A 20,264-nucleotide genomic window follows, 5' to 3' on the forward strand; every position below is an offset into this window, starting at 1 on the left:
AAAAAAAAAACCCTATATAAAGCAAAAATAAAGAAGAAAGCAATCTGGGTGTGTGTTTTAGTCAGACTACTTTTCAAAGTTTCTACCATGACCCCTATTATTTTTGCAATTTAAAAAAGGCTCATGGGGGCATCTGGGTGGCTCAGCTGGTTAAGCTACCAACTTCAGCTCAGGTCAGGATTCATGGTGAGTTCAAACCCTGCATTGGGCTCTCTGAGGTCAGCACAGAGCCCGCTTTGGATCCTCTGTCCCCCTCTCTCTGCCCCTCCCCTGCTCAAGTTCTCTCTTTAAAAAAAAAAAAGCACACACACAAGAAACAAGGTTATTTTTTAATGTTTTATTTAAAAAAAAAAAAGACTTCATGAAACACGGCCAATTCCCACGTGAAATACACGAGGCTAGCCTTGTGATCTATTCAGGACACCCAGGCCACCCAATGCAGGCAAGATGCAGCAGTCTGGCCCACGGTGCAGCCCCGTGATCCCCAGACCCTGACATGAGGCCAAAAGCACCCACCTGCCAGAGGGCTGGCATCAGCATTCAGGGAAAGCCTTCTTCCATGGCTCCTTTATTATGTGGCTTCAGTTTGACAAATGAACTCCTCCTTCCCACCCCCAAACATTAGAACCCAGCTACAAAACACCAGCCACCACCGGTGACTCTAACAGGTTTTCATCAGACCGGAGTTTCAATTTCTCAAAGCTGAACGGCTATAAGTAACCCCTGGTACCGACGACTGTGTCTATCAGAGGCAGAGCAGCATCTTCAAAGGTGACGCCAAGATATGTCAATATGACTGTGACTCATCCCCCCCAATTCCTTGAAGGAAAAAAAACTTGTATTACAATGCTGAAACAATGATGAAATCCTCTGGTGGCTGCTGTCATCATTCTGTCTCCGGAAGTGCCTGCTAAGTCCAGAGAGAGGCAAGGGAGGCACTCACCGTGGGTGCAAAATTTAAGGGGGCACCAAGACAACTCAGTAATTAAGATGATCATTTTTAGTGACTGTTTTTTTGTTTTTTTTAATTTTTTTAATGTTTATTTTTGAGAAAGAGAGAAACAGAGTGCAAGTGGGAGAGGGCAGAGAGAGAGGGAGACACAGAATCCCAAGCAGGCTCCAGGCTGTCTGCACAGATCCCGATGCGGGGCTTGAACTCACGAAGCATGAGATCATGACCTGAGCCAAAGCCAGACGCTTAACTAATTGAGCCACCCAGGTGCTCCAGTGACGAATTTTTTTTTTAAGTTTATTTACTTTTGAGAGAAAGAGAGAGACAGACAGAGCAGGCAGGGGAGAGACAGAGAGAGAAGAGAGAGGATCCCAAGCAGGCTCCACACTATCAGCACAGACCGCGAAACGGAGCTGAAACTCACAAACCTTGAGATCATGACCTGAGCCAAAAATCAAGAGTCAAGACGCTTAACTGACTGAGTCCCCAGGCATCCCTTTAGTGACTATTTTTAAAAACCAAAAGTAATTTTTAAAAATTTGCAATGAACAACACATCACAATTTTAAAATAAAGGCAGGACTTGACCCTGAACTCACAGGATCTATCTGCCCTGACCCCGGTTCTGGTGGGCTCAGTTAGAGCTGTACTATGGGAAGATCCCAATCTGGGCCACTTAGAAGAGTGTGGACTTTAGGAAAACCTCATTTGGCCAATTAGCTAGCTGGGTGACCTTGGGCTCGTTACCCAATCATCTAGGTCTCAGTTTCCTCTTCTGTAAAATGGAAATAATACCTTCCTCACTGAATAAATGATCAAGTAAAAATAAATGCAAAGTGCCACTCCCACTGTCCAGCACAGGACCCAGTATGAAGCTGGCAGTCCTACAGCCTCACACCACGTACCTGGACTCCAAGGAGAAGCCACAACGTGTTTCCTGTGTGCTAAGAGCTCATACAGTAGACTTTCAAGCAACTTTCAGGAAATGGATTTGACAGGTTATTGCGGTTTCCCTACTAGTCCTGAAGACAATCTTTTCTTCTTGTCCTTTCCCTCTTCAGAACGGAAGACCAACCCCAGCACTGAATCAGTGGGAGGGTGGGGGGGTGGGGGCAAGGAAGAGAGTGGGGGAGGGGTGGGGATGGAGACCTAGAGCAGTGCTCACCCCACACCTCACCCCCAACACACCCCCCCCCACCTCCATGGGTCAACTCCTCAGGATAAACAGGCAGGTAGGTGATACCCCAACAGCCTGGCATGACTAGAAAACAAAACAACCTCTGTGTTTCTCAAGAGTTTTTCTTCCTACAACAAAGCATGGCCATTTTTAAATAAAAGGAAATCAAACCCCAAGGACAATTTCTTATTCCCTTCATTCCTTGCTAATCTACCTTTGAGCCTGGAAGAAGCAACTTGTTCCCGGTCACTGTTGTGCTGCCAGAGGCATTGAACCTTACCGCCGACTTTGGACCTGGTAATGCTGACTCTGGGAGTTATGTATGTGACCTTGAGATTATTATTATAACTGTTCTCAGACTCTCAAAGTCTAGAGACTGAGCTCATCCTTATGAATTATTCTATCTCCAAAATAAAAGCATCCCATGACCGGGACCACAGACCTCAGACAACCTTGAACTTCCACACCACAAATAAAGAAACACCTGTCAATCACCATCTCTCACCCAAGTGTCATGAGCACCTATATTTCTTTGTTATGCACCTTGGAAGCACTAGGAAGAACACAATATTCAGGGAGATGGTTTCAATAATACAACAGGGGAAGATGTGTAATGCCCAAAGCATGCCTCACACGTTCACATATGTGGGCAGGCTCTGCTTAAGGTGCAGAAAAAAAGTCTTAAAACTTTTCCTCTCTTCGCATCTCTGAAAAATAGTTTACTTTTCTCATTTTAAATAGCATGACTGGATAATTATCAAAGCAGTAAGAAAGTAGTACTGGGAAATTTACAAAGCACAGAAAGTTCAAAGGAAAAAAAAAACCACTCATGTCAGTCCTATCCAAAGAAAAACATCATGAGTAAAAAAACCTTTCTCAATGCACATAAGTATATATAAACGCGGATAGAGACAGATAGATAGATAGATAGATAGATAGATAGATAGATACTCGATCGATCTTACGTAGAAGTTTACATATATGTGCTCATCCCTAAGTAGCAAACTAAGTGTATAATTACAAAAGAGGTAAGTGACCAGACACAAGAATGTTGATGAATAGCATAAGATATAAACTCAGAACCCCATCATCCTGCAGAAGGCTAGGAGAGGGACATTTTACAAAGAAATACAAGAAATTATCTGTCACAAAATTTGCTTCTTAAAAGAGTTAAGCGTCAGCAAGTATTTATTGAGCGCCTACCAAGTTCCCAGCACTTTGTTAGGCACTGGGAATGCAGAGGTGTAAAATAGTTCAGTAGAGGAGCGCCTGGGTGGCTCAGTCGGTTAAGTGTCCCGCTTCAGCTCACATCATGATCTCATGGTTCATGGGTTCAAGCCCCGCATCGGGCTGTGTGCTGACAGCTCAGAGCCTGGAGCCTGCTTCAGATTCTGTGTCTCCCTCTCTTCCTGCCACTCCCCCACTCGCTCTCTGTCTCGCTCTCTCAAAAATAAACATTTAAAATTTTTTTTTAAAAAATACTTCAGTAGAAGGGGCTCTCCCACAAGTGGGGAAAGACTTCCTGAGACTCTTCTTTGGCTCTGCCAATAAGCTGTATGACCTTCCAGCAAGTCATTTAACTCTCTGTGCTTCAGTTTCCTCATATAAAATGGGGATTAAACATGAGGGCAGTTGGGATGACTAAATGAGTCTGTATACCTAAAGCACTTAGTACTCAGCCTGAGACTCAGAAGCACTCAATAAAAATCAGTGCTCCAATATTAAAATGAGTGGGGAAGACAAAAAACACTGTAGAGACAGAGGATCCAGGTGAGCCCCTAGGAGGAGACCTAAGCCTTAGAAAGGCTTCTGAAAGGGAGTGGGTAGGGACTGGGTGGACGTCTAACGGGAGAACTGGGTGGAGAGCCCTTGCCTTCCAAGCTGAGGAATCAGCAGGTATGGAGGTGAGAGGGTGCGAGACAGGAGGGCTCCTGTGGCTGGATTTAGAGGCAGTCCAGGGGGAGGGTGAAATAAAGGAGGTAGGAACAGAAAAGGAGGCCAAGACACCAGAATTCGTTCAATCACCTTCTTTTCGGTGACAGCGAAACAGGTAGGCTATCCCACATCATGATCACTTTGAACAGGAAAGCTTTCTGGACTATTCCAATAAAGTCAAAGCGTGCTGATTTATGTATTTTTAAATTACTTTTACAAGTAAGCATTTTCTAAAAACTCTACAAAGAGGCAGAGATGTAACGAGCTGATCCTTCACACCTGCTCTCCAGATAGCCCTAAACTCATCACAAAGGTCCCCGAGTCCTTGCAGCACACATGGTAAGACCACCAGTAATATATTTCTCACTGGGGGTATCACTACAAACAAAACAGAGAGAGAGACTAGATGATGAATTTGGTCTTCACTATTTCACAATGACTGGGAAAAAAAGGAAAGGAAAAAAGTTTTCAACATACGTAGAATATAAATGTGAAAGGAGCTGTGACCAATACCTTTTCTTAAAAGAAAGCTTTTATTACCTAATGCATTTGTCTTTGTTGATATGTTCTGCACGGTTAAGATTTTTTTGTTTGTTTGTTTAACTCCAAGCGACTTAACATGCAGAGTAACAATGGTTTCAGGAGTAGAATTTAGTAATTCATCACTTACATATAATACTCAGTGCTCATCCCAACAAGTGACCTCCTTAATGTCCATCACCCATATAGTGCACTCCACCCACCCACCTCCCCGCCAGGAACCCTCAGTTTGTTCTCCATATTTAAGAGTCTCTTCTCTTTGCCTCCTGCACAGTTAAGATTTAAAGCTTCATAGTTTAATAATACAAATAATACCTACGATGTCATGAGCTTTTTATAAATCACCAGGCAGTCCCTTTTTATATACAGTTGACTGTTGAACAACGTGGGAGTTGGGGTACTGACCACACAGGCAAAAATCGATGTATAACTTTTGACTCCCCGAAAACTTAACCACTAATCACCTACTGTTGACTGGAAGACTTACCAATGACATAAACAGCCAACTAACACATATTTTGTCAGTCATGTTATGTATTGTATTCTTACAATAAAGCAAGCTAGAGAAAAGAAAATGTTACTGAGAAAATCATAAGAGGAAATATACTTAAAGTACTGTATTTATGGACAAAACTCTATGTGTAAGTGGACCCACACAGTTCAAATCCGTGTTGTTAAAGGGTCAACTGTATTATCTCCAAATCCCAAAAGAAATGCCAAATTCTAAAAAATGCTGATCACCAAGACTTTTTACAAGCAAGTTATTTAAAATCTGTGATTTATAGCTCAATAGGTATTAAAATATGACAGGGAACTGAGAGTCAGAAACTAAAAGACTTGCTCCAGACCACACAATGTCTGAATGGCAGAGCTAGGATTTGAAAACAGGTCCTTCACGTGCTATGGTAGCCAGCTTCCAATGATCCTTACCTCCTGGCATCCAAACCTTTCTATAGTCCCCTCCCTCTGAATCACAGCTGGCCTGTGTGACAAAAACTACTGTGGAAGTGACAATTAATGACTTCAAAAGCCTACGTCATAAAAGTCATGGCAGCATGTACCTTGGCCTCCTCATAAGTCACTCACTCTGAAAGAAGCTAGCCGCCATATTGTGAGGTCACTCAAGCATCCTACCCAAGGAGGCTACAGGGGTCCTTGGAAGCGGACCCTAAAGCCCCAGCTGACATCTTTGCTGCAAAGAAGTGGACAGAAACCGCCCATCTAAACCACTCCCAAAGTCCTGATCTGCAGAAACTATGCAAGACAATAAATACTTACTACTGGTCTAAGTCATTCAATTTGAAAGGAATTTGTCATGCAGCAATAGATAATTAATACATGCCTCAAGCCTGCGTTCTTTTCTCCGTATCTACACTGTCATTCAGGAGCTTCTGTAACTTTATCTTTTAATTAGTATCACTCAAAATAGTTACTGAAATCAAAGCTATATACCCTATCAGGTCTCTGAGAAAAGCACCACCAGAACTGACATCTTACATCTATTTCTTGCTGGCATTGTTCCATTCTGGGACTCAGGTGTTGTGTTTTGTTTTTTTTTTTTAAGTTTATTCATTTTTAGAGAGACATTGTGGGGGAGAGGCAGAGAGAGAGGGAGGGAGAGACAGAGAATCCCAAGCAGGCACCGAGCTGTCAGCGCGGAGCCCTACATGGAGCTCGAACTCACGAACTGGGAGATCATGACTCGAGCCAAAGAAAGCCAAGAGTCGGATGCCTAACCTACCAAGCCACCCAGGCCCCCCGGGACTAAGATTTTAGATACACAATTATTCTTGTTGATCTACCCCTTCACAAAATAGGCAGCTAACAGGGTTCATTAAACCTGTGCCGGGGAGTCTAGGAAACCATTTAGCCAGGTCTTTTAAAGGTGTGTTTTGGGCATGTTTTGTTTAAAAAAAAAAAAATAAAATAAACATAACCGTGCTGAGATACTGCTACGTGTCTATTCAAATGGCTAAGATAAAAAGTGTTGACAATAGCAGGGTCTGGTGAGGATTCCGCTTCTGGGTATTTGCCCAGGGGAATTCAAAACTGTGTTCACGTCAAAACCTACAGTGAAAGTTTATAGCAGCTGCATGTTTACAGCCACTACCGCCCCCAACTGGAAACAACCCAAAAGTCCTTCGACTACCGAATGGCGACACAAACTCAGATACGTCCACACAGTGGAATACAGTTCCGCAGCAAAAGTGAAAGAATCCTGAATGCTCCCAACAGCTTAGAGACCTCAAAGATAGCATGCGGAGTGAAAAGTCTCAAAGGGTTACACAGTCTGTGATTCCATTTATACGATGTTCTGGAAGAGACCAAACAGTGACAGAGCAAAGATCAGTGTCAACGGTGGTTGGAGAAGCAGGAAGGTGAGTCCAAAGAGGCAACACTCGGGAATTTTTTGAGCCGAATGACACAGTCCCTGTCCTGAGTGTGAGGGTCACGGTCGCCGCACACACTGGTGCACGTGGTAAAACTCACAGAACCGTACAGAGAAGAAAAATCGCTTTTACTCAAACTTGATTTAAAAAAAAAAAAAAAAAGGGGCGCCTGGGTGGCTCAGTCGGTTAAGCGGCCGACTTCAGCTCAGGTCATGATCTCACGGCTGGTGAGTTCAAGCCCCACGTCGGAGTCTGTGCTGACGGCTTGGAGCCTGGAACCTGCTTCAGATTCTGTGTTCCCCTCTCTCACTGCCCCTCCCCACTTGCACTCTTGTCTCTCTCTCTCTCAAAAATAAATATTTTTAAAAAATGCTTTTAAATAGATGCACACATACTTTTCTTTTGAGGCAATTTCATTTCCTTTTTCCCATAAGAAGAAATACATCCTTCCTTAAATCACCTTCAGGGCCTAGGGTCGTCTTGATTTCCAAATCTTTATTTAAAAACAAACAAACACACAAACAAAAAAACGCTGATCACAAGCAAGTTATTTAGAATCCATGATTTGTAGCTCAAGAGTCTACCTTCTTTCAAACAATTATCATTCATTATTTTCCTGTATAGCTGAGGGTCCCCTGGCCCCTGCCTTATGTCCCTATAAACATTCTTGCCTGGGAGCAAAAGACCTTTTAGACAAACACAGACAAAACCACACAGGTTCTCAATAAATGTCTGCTGGCGTGTATATGGCGTGTATAAGCCACAGATTAGCTGGATCTGTCTCCAGACTGTCCCAAAGGTATCCGATGGCCCCTGGGAAAAACGAGCTGCCCACTCTGAGTTGCACTCTGAGCATGAGGGTGACCGTCCGCGTAGCCCCCTCCTGTCCCGGTGCCCCATGCAGTTCACACCTCCTTCCAGTATCAAAAACGCCTCCATTTGGACAAATAACATACATGCGCTTCCTTTGAAGACAAGGGTTTTTGTCTGTTTTGTGCACTGATGTGAATGCAAGCATAGCCCCTACCTTATGAAAGGTGCTCCACAGATCTTTGTGAAAAGTAAGATCAGTTTTATTCTTCCTAACTGGTGAAGACATTAGGAATTTAATGAGCTGTGATTTTCCAGATGCCTATGATCCTGTGATAAGACTTCCATTAATCCGCCAAAGAAAGGCTCTTTTGTAAGGACCTGGAAGATAAAAGGGAAGCCGCATCCATGGCCCCTGACCCCAGGAGCTAACTCTGGTGAAGACTGGGGTTCACACATCGGGGAATAAGGCCTTACGCATCCATGTAAGATCCGTCATGCCCACGGGCACCACTGCCACTTGCCCTGGAAGGTCTCCACGTGCTTCTGGGTGCACCGTTCCAAAAGGTGTGCCAGTGGAATTCAGAATCGGACACTGCTCTACTTGGGAATTTGAAAAATAGGCAAGACTTGGATGTTTCACAAATGTTTTGCTGGGGGCTGATGAGGGCTGTGAAGAATCAGCACCTTCACTGAAGTGCTTCTGACCCACAACAGAGAAAAGGAGGCAGATAAAAATGCTCCTCGAGTTAGAAGAAAATAAAGCAGTAGGCACCCCTCCCATTTCAGCCTGGCCCCTACTCTGGGCCTTTCTCAACCTCCAGATACAGGCCAGTTACGCTATAAACTCGCCCCGAGCAAGCTCTACCCCCGTTTTTTCCCCCGCCCCAGAAGGTGTGTTCCGATACAAGCAAGAGCCTCGTGGGGATAATATATAAGGAGTGACACACGGCTTATGACACTCTTCACAAGGGATCATTAGGTTAGAGCTGCTTCTCTTGGGGCACAGGCATCAACATCTATGTGCTCATGAACTTCTGAGCTTCGCACAGCCCCAGGAGGAGGTGGGACAGAAGCTTCTCTTACATTTCTGCTGCTCCCGTCCCTGCTGGTCTCCTTCCACCCCCACCCCGGGAAGGTTTTTCTTCACTTCTCTCTTATTTTTGCCCATAAATCCCATCCATCCAGAAAGGCTCATGCTGTCTGGGCACAATCTCACATCACCCAGTGCCCCCGCCCCTAGACGCACCCCCCAGCACAAGAGTGGTCCCTCCTGTGGCCTAAACAAGAGTCCTTCCCTAGGAGGAGAGGTCGGAGGTTCACGTTCCGCTAGGCGATTCTTCATCATAGTGGGAGCAGTCTGAGCACCTCTTCCACGGGAACGGAAAACGCTCTAAGGTGTGATGAATTGTCAGGATGACTGGAGGACAGCTTGCATTTTAAGGCAAGAGCCATGGATGCTGGACTTCCTGCCCTTCCCCACCCCCATCCCCAAACTGTCCTGCTCAAAACACCAGCAGAGAGGGTAACTGAAACATGAAGGCAATGCCGGCCAAAAAACAGAGTCTGGACACTATGCGGGAAAGCCCACGGGGCCGACTCTGGACCTGGGTCTCTGTCCTTGAGACCGACCCACCTCCGCACTTTCTGAGGTTGGTGCTGAGAACTAAGAAATACCCCTTTATTCTGCATCCTACGGCTCAAGCTGGGCATCTGTCGCTTGCAACAAAAGAGTCCTAGGGACCCTCCCACCATAGATTTATGTACACATGGTCACTGCAAGCAAAACAAACAAACAAAAAATGACCAATATGGGCACCTGAGTGGCTCAGTGAGTTCAGAATCTGACTCTTGATTTCCACTCAGGTCTCGATCCAGGGTGGTGGGAGCGAGCCCCAAGAGGGGCTCTGCACTGAGCATGGGGCCTGCTTAAGATTCTTCCTCTCTCCCCGGCCCCACCCCACCCCTCCCTTATGTGCACTGTCTCAAAAAATAAAAATAAGTTTTAAAAAAGTGACCACTAAAGGGCAATGTTAGTTACATTCTGTAGAACCATGTAACAGTAACATCACAGAGGCATCGTTTTCATTTCAAAGAAAGCTCCATGTAGAAAACACTTAGTGTTAAGGGGGAAAAAGTGGCTTCTCAATGTGCATGCATCATTCTCTCAATTTTTTAATAACAATGGACATTTGCACATATAGGTGATAATACCGGAAATACACCAAATATTGCCAAAAGTTAAATGGAAATCAACCATTTTTTAATTTTCATAATCTTTAAATGGCAGGATTCCAAGGAATTTTTACTTTCTGTTTTATATGTGAGTACTTTTCTACTCCTGTCACAATAAACACACTACAAAGTGACCACTAAAATAAGTCAACAAAAACAGGCTTCTTTAAATTAAAGCTCCATTCAAATGCCACCTCTTCCAATCAGAATCCACTATCTGTCCTGAACACTTCCACCATTACTATACCTTGTGCAAGGTTCTTATATTTCACCTTTTATTATAATTACCTAGACTTTTCCCTCATCCCCCTGGATGTCATACTCCAAGAGTAAGGACTGAGCCCTATTTTTGTGTCACCAATGGTAACCAGTATATTCAACAAAGATACTCATAAATATCCCTTGACTTGACAGGCCCTTACATAAACTAAAGTAAAAATAAAACGGCCCAGGGGCGCCTGGGTGGCGCAGTCGGTTAAGCGTCCGACTTCAGCCAGGTCACGATCTCGCGGTCCGTGAGTTCAAGCCCCGCGTCAGGCTCTGGGCTGATGGCTCGGAGCCTGGAGCCTGTTTCCGATTCTGTGTCTCCCTCTCTCTCTGCCCCTCCCCCGTTCATGCTCTCTCTCTGTCCCAAAAATAAATAAAAAACGTTGAAAAAAAATAAAACGGCCCAGTGAATAATGAAATTACCCTGGTCAGTTGGCCACCATCACAGTAAGGGGAGAGTGGAGGGGCTGATCAGACTTCTTTTTAAAAGTTGAATCAAGGGGCGCCTGGGTGGCTCAGTCGGTTAAGCGTCGGACTTCAGCTCAGGTCACGATCTCGCGGTCCGTGAGTTTGAGCCCCGCGTCGGGCTCTGGGCTGATGGCTCAGAGCCTGGAGCCTGCTTCCGATTCTGTGTCTCCCTCTCTCTCTGCCCCTCCCCCGTTCATGCTCTGTCTCTCTCTGTCTCAAAAATAAACGTTAAAAAAAAAAAAATTTTTTTTTTTAAATAAAAAAAAAAAGTTGAATCAATTAGGGGCGCCTGGGTGGCTCAGTCGGTTGAGCATCCGACTTCGGCTCAGGTCATGATCTCACCGTCCGTGGGTTCGAGCCCCGCGTCGGGCCTGTGCTGACAGCTCAGAGCCTGGAGCCTGTTTCAGATTCTGTGTCTCCCTCTTTCTCTGGCCCTCCCCTGTTCATGCTCTCCCTCCCTCTGTCTCAAAAATAAATAAATGTTAAAAAAAAAAAAAAAAAAAAAAAAAGTTGAATCAATTAAAAGAAAATAGAAATATTGCTCTCTGTTCTGCATTTTGCTCATCTGGATAGTTTATATTCAAGTTATTTGTTTAATATGAAGGGTATCATGAAATCATTTAACTTTTCCTTACAAATATTTGTGTCTAACTTTTCCATTTGGTAAACCTCTGGTTTACCCAAATCCTGACATTTTCAACTAGCTTGCTCCACTAATAACATTGGCCCCCAATAAGACCCGATACCAGAGAACCAAAAGCTCTGGTAAGATTATAAAGGAAGATATTAATTTCTGATTAATCATGTCCTCACAAATCTCCTAAGCAGTATTGTACGTGCAGAGAAATGCCATTCTAGGGTGACAAAAACGGCCAGTGCTGCCATCATTGTTTAAGGAAATGTTATTCTCAAGCGTGTCCTGTAATCCAAACTGCCAAATGATCAATTCTAAACAAATGTCCTACAAGGCCACCTTAAGAGGAAAGGCAAAATTCATGTTGATTTAGCTGCAAGATTTACACACAATATCAAATACCTAAAGTCCCGAAATAGAGTTTATCTCTCACAGAGATTTGATATGACCACGAAGTCACTCTCCACATAATCAATAGAGAGAAACATGTTTTGTCACAGATAACGGTACATGGCAAAAGAAAGATAAGGTCTTCCAACTGATGTGCCAGTCAAGAAGCTTTGGATGGCAGTAACAGAGTTAGAAAGTAAGTAAAATGATCATTTATCACACGAAGCCCATGTTGGTATTATTTAGTATACAAAATTCACTATTCTTTGGTATACTCAGCTCCAGGGGCAGGAAGATCAATGACTCAATGACACCCACAAGGACTCCGGTCCCAGGGCATCCGGGTGGTTCAGTGGGTTAAGTGGCTGACTCTTGATTTTGGCTCAGGTCATGATCTTACAGTCGTGAGACTGAGTCTCACATCAGGCTCATACTGGGCATGCAGGCTGCTTAAGATTCTCTCTCCCTCTGCCCCTATGCCTCACTGAGGCGTGTGCTCACACTTTTCTCTCCCTCCCTCCCTCCCTCTCTCTCAAAAAAAAAAAAAAAAAAAGTCTCTGGTTCCATCTTTCAGCTCCATCACCCTCTTGCCTTCATCCCAAGGTGAATCACAACATGGCTGCTGTGGTTCCAGGCATCACATTCAGTCTAGTCTTTGGGTCTCTTTTTAAGAGCACAGAAACGTTCCCCAGAACCCCCTTCCTAGACCTCCCAGATGTTGGGGTCTTCTGGGAAGGGTTTGGCCTGATGACGAAAGGAGCCTGAAGAAGCCTGTGCCATTACTGACCTGCCAACAAATGTGGGAGACGATATAGCTGCGGCAGCCATGAGTCATAACAGCTAATTAGGAGGCAACAGTCTGATTAACTGCTCGGCAGCAAGCCTAAGTACGAAGAGCAACATGCTGGGGATGGCGGGGCGGACAGACAGAAAGAACCTGGGTCCCCGATGACACTGTGAGCTGAGACACCCAAGTGGGAACCCCTTATTATTACTTGAGGCAACGAAAGGTTTGATGGGTGGTTAGCCAGACACTGTACCATTTTAAGATGAAAATACTCTTAAAGATGCCCTTGAAGTTTGAGAGAAAGAGCACCAGTTACTTGCCCCACATCACAAACATGGCCAGCGTGGAAGGGCAGGTCTATCGGGTCCCGGTGCCTCCCCTCCCAACTCCTGCCACCTCTGATACCACCCTCTACCTCCCGTATTGTCAAATGTCACAGGGTGTTCGCCACACGCATTTTAGTTCGGATCAACCAAGATTTATTTACCTTCTCTGGGCAGGAGAAACAAAAATTAGGAACACATACTTTCCGACCCTAATAATACTTATTATTTGGGTCAGAAAATGAGAAAACACAGACGGCAAGATACAATTCCTGCCAAGATAAGGGGAACTAAAGGCATTTCATAACTACCTACATGTGCCGCTCTGACCTCTTTTTAACGTGTTACATCTTGGGGTGCCAGGTGGCTCAGTCAGTTAAGCATCCAACCCTTGGTTTCAGCTCAGGTCATGATCTCATGGTTTGTGGGATGGGGCCCACATGGGGCTCTGTGCTGACAGTGTAATGCCTGCTTGGGGTTCTCCCTTTCTGCCCCACTCATGCATGCTCCCTCGCTCGCGCTCTCTCTCTCTCAAAATAAACTTTAAAACATTAAAACTAAATAAAATGTTACACCTTGCTATTACCCAAGGCTTCCTTTTCGTATCGCTTTCAAAAATATTTCTTTCCCATCATCTTTCTGTGTGCCGAAAAACAAATACAACTCCAGTTTGAATTTTAAAAATCGATTTATTTGATCATAATCTCAAACATAATTGTTTCCTCATATTTTCAAAATAAGCAGGTATTTTCTCTTTCATTTTTAAGCCTCTTCAACTCCGTTTTCGGGAGGAAGGAACAAAACTGCTCCTTCACCCTCAAAAATGGAAGCTGACCACTTGAACAGAGCAATACCAGTAAGCCTTACACATAAAAAATGTGTTATTTTTCCAAAACTGAGTAAATTCCCTGGCCTTTGATAAGTTTAATAATTACACCATGTATATAATACTTTGCCAATAATTTTTGCTTTTCAAGAGATACTATCAAAAAATAGAAAGGTTAAAAAATAGACTGGTGAAAATATTCACAACACACAGATCTAACAGAGAACTCATATCCAGAATATATAAAGAATCCCCACAATGAGACAAGATGACATTGAGTATGCGCAGTTTATTATATGTTGATCGTACTCTAAAGCTATATAAAATGATCGGACAAAAACATAATTAAAAATACAAAAGATTTAATACACAAAGGAAGATATGCAAACGGCCAATAAGCACATGAAAAGCAACCACTGGCCATCAGGGAAATCTAGAATGAAATCCCTATGACACACTGTGACACACCCACCAGAATGGCTAAAATGAAAAAGACTGAACATCAGTAACATCCCAGTGTTACTGAGGATTACAGTAACTGGAATGCTCAGATGTCATCGGTGAGAATGTAAAATGGTGCAAATACCTGGGAAAACAGACGGTAGCTTCTGATAAAGTTAAGCGTATACTTATTATAAGACCCCGCAAAAGAATTAAAAACAGATCTCCACACAAAGACTTGTTCGCAAGAGTGCACAGCAGCTTCATGCATCAGAGCCCAAAGCAAACGGCCAGAGCGGCCAAAGGCGAAGGAACAAAGGGTGGCGGAACGGACCTTGAAATGGTACCGGGAGATAGAAAGAAAGATACTGGTGAGAGGCTGGGAGGGAGGAGTAGAGAAAGGGAAGAAGGGGAGAGCGGGGAGGAGCAGGAGGAGGAGAGGAAGGGGCGATCAAAGTCAAGGAGAAAAGAAATTATACCCAGACAGAGTGAAGGTGCAGAACTCCAAAGAACCTTAAAGCAGCCGGGGCGCCTGGGTCGCTCAGTGGGTCGACTCTTGATTTAGGCTGAGGTCATGATCTCACGGTTTATGAGTTCACGTCGGGCTCTGTGCTGGCAGGACGGAGCCGCTTGGGATTCTCTCTCCCTCTCTCTCTCTCTCTCTCTCTCTCTGCCCCTCCCCGGCTCATGTGCGCGCACGCTCTCTCTCTGTCTCAAAATAAATAAATAAGCTTAAAAAAAAAAGTCAGCAGACAGAAAAGACAGACTACTCACAAGCAACAACCAGCCCAGAGGCGGATACTGCAGCTGCCACAAAGGAACCAGAAGGGAGCTGATTAATACAACGTCAATCTGAAATCGCGCACCCAGGGCGTTTATCATTCCAGAACAAAGATACTTAAAGGCACACAAAAACGGAGGTTACCACCAAACAGATGCTCACTAATGAAGCCTCTAGAAAATAGATGCCAAGGAAGAAGGAAAATTCTTGGAGAAGCTAGCTTTTCAGAGAAGTTTTACTTTCTTCTTCATGCTTTTAGACCTAAGTTTCTTCTTAATGAGACTGTAACTTTTTACAATATTACCCAGCTTTCAAGGTTAATTGCAATTGTTAAATTCGAACAAAATGGAAACAAAATCAAATATCATATCTTCAAGTTCCCGGAACAGCAACCTTAAAAACTTTAAAGACTAACTGTAAAGGACATGAAAATCCAGGTTTATTCATTCACAGCCAGTTATCTACCAAGGGATTGCTATGTGCTAGGCATATACTAGATCCTGAGTTAACAGGATGAGAACAAAAAATGAAAATCACCATATTCCTGGATTTGTAAGTCTTCCTGTATGAGATACTTTTATGGAAAGCCGAAGTCTGTGTGTAGAGTGGCATTCCTCTTGTGGCAAGAAATATTAGCATAATAGAGTTAAAAGCAATCTGGTTTGGCTGGTGGCTCCTTTGTTTGAAAATGTATGCACAAATATGACAATTTTTCACACGAAATTAATTCAGTGTAAATGATGAATTCTCACATCATTTATTTGCCAATCTTACAGTTTGTCTATTATTTCCGTCCCACGTTAAAATAAGAAAACTGCCAATGCCTAGCCTGCACTGGGCATGCATTCAGTTTTAGTCACATTGTATTTGATGGTCCCTGGCTTATTTCAGAGATATCAAAAGCTTAGAGCACCATATTTAATATCTATCAAGTGCCCACTTTTGCTTCAAGTATCCACTTGGCAAAACATTTTTTAACTGCCTTCAACCAGGACTAGGGCAGCCGAAAAAAGCCAGCTTCTCCACTTTAAAATAAACATTTTCCGGGGGCTTCTTGATTAAAAACAAAGGCAGCATTTGGCATAAAAAGACTGGTGAAATCAGTATTTCAAGTAATTTGAATGGAAACATTTGGGCTCTGATCTTCCTGGACATGTGGAAATGGTTAACGCAGTAACCTGGAGGAAAACAGAGGCCGTAGCAGAAACTCTACCCATTAAAAAGCAAGAAAAAGAACTTGACCTCCCGCTTCCCATTCAATAGCCAGGCTTGAAGAGCCTGGCCTTTCCATCGAAGGTACCCAAGAAAAGGAGAGGGCAGCCATGGGACCTAAAAGCCTGCCCCTTCCCCTCCCAGCCAACACCTAGAATGCCTGTGCACCCAAAGTGGAAAGGACTCAAGCCGGCAACCGTATCTGGGGGATCACAGGAGCACCTCTCTTTTCTGTAGCATTTTCTCTTATGGGGGCCAGGGCATTTCTCAAAAAGCTTAGGCAGTTCTCTGCAATAAGCAAGGCCAGTCATAAAGGGTGTGTTTCAAACGCCAGTTCCACTGGCCCAATACCTACAAATCCACAGAACTTGCCCCGCCCTCCGGGAAAAGTCACAATGTCTTTCCTAAAGGGTGTTCAGCACACAAAGACTGGGCTCTTGCCTTTTCTCCAATGTTCTCTAACCTCTTCCAGGATGGAAAAAGCTTTTCTCTTTCGATGGACGTTATCCCAAGCACCCTTCTTAAAAAGCTGTATCGTTTTTCCAAACAAATTAAGCTCTGCTATGTGCATCGAGTATTAGGGGACAAATTCCACTTTTTAAGAAACGAACCCCTTTGATCCTGTATTTAATTCTTAACTTTCTTCAGTTTCTGTAATGAAATACAAAACAAAAACATTCACCCAGCTTTCTTTTAGTCTCAAAATAATTATAAACTAAATGCAACCCACCAGAAGAGAATTGTCTAGGATAGATTTTTCAATCTCCTTTTGGTAAATTTGGCTACAGAGTAGTGTTACTGTTCTATTATGACCCAAGGAATTAAATCCCTACACAAATTCCAGGAAGAGACTATCAATGTGAAAAGGGGCATTATAAACCCAACTCCAGGATTTCCCTAGGGACAGACTCCTTAACGCGAAACCACACACCGACTCACAAGGGTTGTGCCACAGAATCTGTGACCCTATGGGGCACAACTACATCATCCCCAACTATGTCAAGTTTCCTGTCGGCTTCAAAGAAACAAGAGATTCTGGGAAGCCCTGGGGTAAGGGAGGCATCAACTCAGCATCTCTACCAACCAACACTTCGCCCAGTGAGCCAGCCACTGGCCAATAATGTCTATTTATTTTACCCAGAGGCAGATCTATTAGCCAGACATTCTAAAAACACAAACGTTTTGTTGTGCTTGGAGGAACTCCAATATTGGTGCCTTGCTGCAGAACGATGCTGCGGGAATATAAAGTGAGCCATGTGGATGCTGAACCCACATAGGAAGCCATCCTCAGAAACTGTCACACCAGAAGACCAACCCTGTGGAAAGGCCGAGGGGTAAACCCCCAGCCAGAAGGCTGTGGAATGAGGGAAGAAAGCCAAAGCTAGGCGATATCAGAAAGGCCCACCCCATGGGAACAACGAGGGCAATTTTTAAGGCAACTCCCTCAAAGCTCTCAACACCAAAAAGGCCTTTCCCCTCCTCTTCTTTTTCGACTGAATGAAAGAGCGAGACAATGCTAAAGGACGTTCTGACATGGGTTTGGCAAAGTCACCACGTGCAAAACACATTAAACGTAACCCATGGGGGTTGGCTCTCCCAAGACCGCCGGCTGGGTGAGGGGGGCCGGGGGTCCAACAAAAGTCATGGCTCAGGGGGAATCCGGGAAACAGGGCAGGGCCGGCGGCGGAGCAAATCAAACCTGGGAAGCTAACAGGGAAGGCATTAACAACAATAATAAAATGAAACAGCCAGAGGCCACCATGGTACTCCAGAAGGCTGAGACAGGCTGAGACCGCTAAACTCCTCCGGACGAGAGGCGATCTCTCCACAGCTCAGGGAGCTGACCTGGTAGCAGCGTCCTCGATTCTTTTGTAAGCCTCACCTCCCTCCTTTCTGGGGTCCTGCACCGATCCCGGGAGTAGCGGGGCCCCAACTGCCAGGAACGAAATCCAGAACGATGACCGGGAACTCATCCCCCGCCCCCCCCTCCTCAAATAACACACACTCTCTCTCTCTCTCTCTCTCTCTCTCAAGGGTCTGGCCAGATCACACAGCTAAAGTTTCCGGAACTTAAATCGTAAAACCACAATCAGAAGTTGTTGTTTTAAAATGCTCACCACAAAAATCTGTGTCCTTTGCTGGAAAGAAAAAAAAAAAAAAAAAAACTTTGCTCTCCGTAAAGGCGGTAAAGAGAGACAAAATCTAACTTAAGCGGAGGGTGTGTTCCTCTTTGTCACCTACCCGGGTGCTCGCGCCGCGCGTGGGCGAGCGGCAGGCACCCGGCAGCGCCGCGGCACCCGAGCCAGTGGCCACCTCCCCGGCCCGCGATCCGCCTCTGGGGCCAAGACTGCGGCCCGAGGTCCGGAAGCGGCGTCCGGCGCTGTCACTGTGCCGGGTGGGATGGGAGGAAGCGGGGGGGAAGGGCACAGCGGGGTGGGGGAGGCGGGGGGGAGCTGCGCGCACAGCCGCGCAGCCCGGGTCCGCGGAGGTGAGAGAAAGGTGCAAAGGGCGGCCCGGAGCCCGGAGGCCCCCGAGCTCCTGCTATTGTTGCCGGGGCTGCCGAGGGCCCGATCCCACCCGCCGCCCGCCTCCTCCGGGCAGGACCCCGCGGGCACGCAACCCGCCTCCACCCGCGCCCCCCCGGCGGGTGGGCCCCGAGAGCCCGGACTCGCACAAGTTGCCGCCCGCCCGCCCCGCCGCGGTCATTGTTCGCCCCGCGCCTCCTACCTCCACGGCGCCGGCGGCTCCGGCTCCCACTCCGGGCCTCCGGGCTCAGCAGCTCCGAGCCCCTGGCTGCCGAGGGCGCGGCGGCTCCGGGCTGCGCGTGCAGCTGGGCGCTCGGCTATTAATACCCGCGGGCGGCGGCGGCGCGGAGCGCGAGCGGGGCTGGCGGTGGCCGGCCGAGGTCCGAGCCATCAAAGGTGGCGCGGGGCGGAGGGGAGGGCGGAGCAGGCAGGGTGGGTGGGGAGCGGGCTCAGGGTCGCCATGGCCGCCTCGACGCCCGGCCGAGTGCCACTCGCGCGGGGAGGAGCGGCGCAAAGCGGGCGGCGGCCGCGTCTCCGCCCCGCGCCCCAGCCGAGCGCCCGCAGCCCTGCGCCCGCGCGGGACCCGCCGCCTCCGAGGCCGGCGAGCGGGAAGTGAAGGCGATCGCGCCCCTCCCCGGGCCTGGGCCGGCCCCTCGGCGGCGGGGGGAGCTTGGGCGCCGCGCCGCCGGAGCCGCGGGGACAGCGGGAGAGCCACAGCCCCCTCCAGCGTCCGGGCCGGCGACCTGCGCGCCAGCGTGCCCCGCCCCGCTCCGCCCTGGGGGGCAGGTGCGCCAAGGGGCGGCGGGAGGGGGGGGGGGGGGCACCAGCCTGGAGAGCCCCTCCCGGACCCCGAGAGCCCACCTCGGATCTGTGCCTTACTTGGTCCTACAGCCAGAACCCGAGTCTCTGCGCTGCGCCACCGAACCCAGCGCAGGAAGCGCTGAGGAGAGCGCTGCGCCACCAGGGACACGCCAATCCTGCTGCTGTGGTTGAAAGCGATCTAAGGAGAGCGGGAGACGAGCGCACCGGCTTAACCAGGAGCTGCTGCAGGGCGGTCGGCGGCGCGGACTCTGCAACTCACTGGCTGAGGTCATGCAAGGGGGTGCCTGTGTGCCCACCTAGGACTTTACGTTGTCGGGCGGGAAGCGGCGATTTGCAGGGACCCACGAGCACCTTCCCCTCCCAAGCCACACGAGCAGGCTTCCGGCACCACCCTGGGCTGCGAGCGACTTAATCCCGAAGGGGCGGTTGCCACCTCCCCCCGCCACGGCCCAGTGTTTTCCACCCAGGCGATTCCCAGTACAGTCCCCACCTCCCCACCCCCACCCCCCACTTGCCCCACCTCCAGGAACAAGAGCAACGCCCAGCGGGGGAGAGGAGTGAAATAGGTTGGGAGCTGGTTTGCGGAATTTAATGGGGGAGGGAGTAAGATGGATTGAGGAGGCAGGGACCTAGGGCGGGGGACACAGTTACTGTCCCCACCCTCCAGCAAGGAGCCCCCGCTTCACCGTCTCTATCTCCCCCTTCCCGAGCCCCTCGTGCAGCCTTTATCTCGCTGTAGACTTTCTACTC

The 20,264-nt window shown here is 47.0% G+C and overlaps 1 protein-coding gene across 4 annotated transcripts in view; it reads right to left on the reverse strand.

The window, feature by feature from the left end:
• Positions 1–19,886, reverse strand: part of FARP1 (FERM, ARH/RhoGEF and pleckstrin domain protein 1) — a 293,661-nt gene extending 273,775 nt beyond the window's left edge. The window contains exon 1 of one of the 4 annotated variants that reach the window (XM_078432359.2): positions 19,811–19,886. The gene's annotated coding sequence lies outside the window, so the exon portion shown is untranslated. Of the gene's footprint in view, positions 1–18,894; positions 19,330–19,571; positions 19,762–19,810 lie in introns of those variants that run through there. The other 3 variants (XM_078432357.2, XM_078432366.2, XM_078432353.2) reach the window with 3 other exon arrangements.
• Between the last annotated feature and the right edge of the window lie 378 nt (positions 19,887–20,264).

This window comes from Panthera onca, chromosome A1, assembly GCF_046562875.1.
Source record: "Panthera onca isolate mPanOnc1 chromosome A1, mPanOnc1 haplotype 2, whole genome shotgun sequence".
In the NCBI taxonomy this organism is placed as follows: domain Eukaryota; kingdom Metazoa; phylum Chordata; class Mammalia; order Carnivora; family Felidae; genus Panthera; species Panthera onca.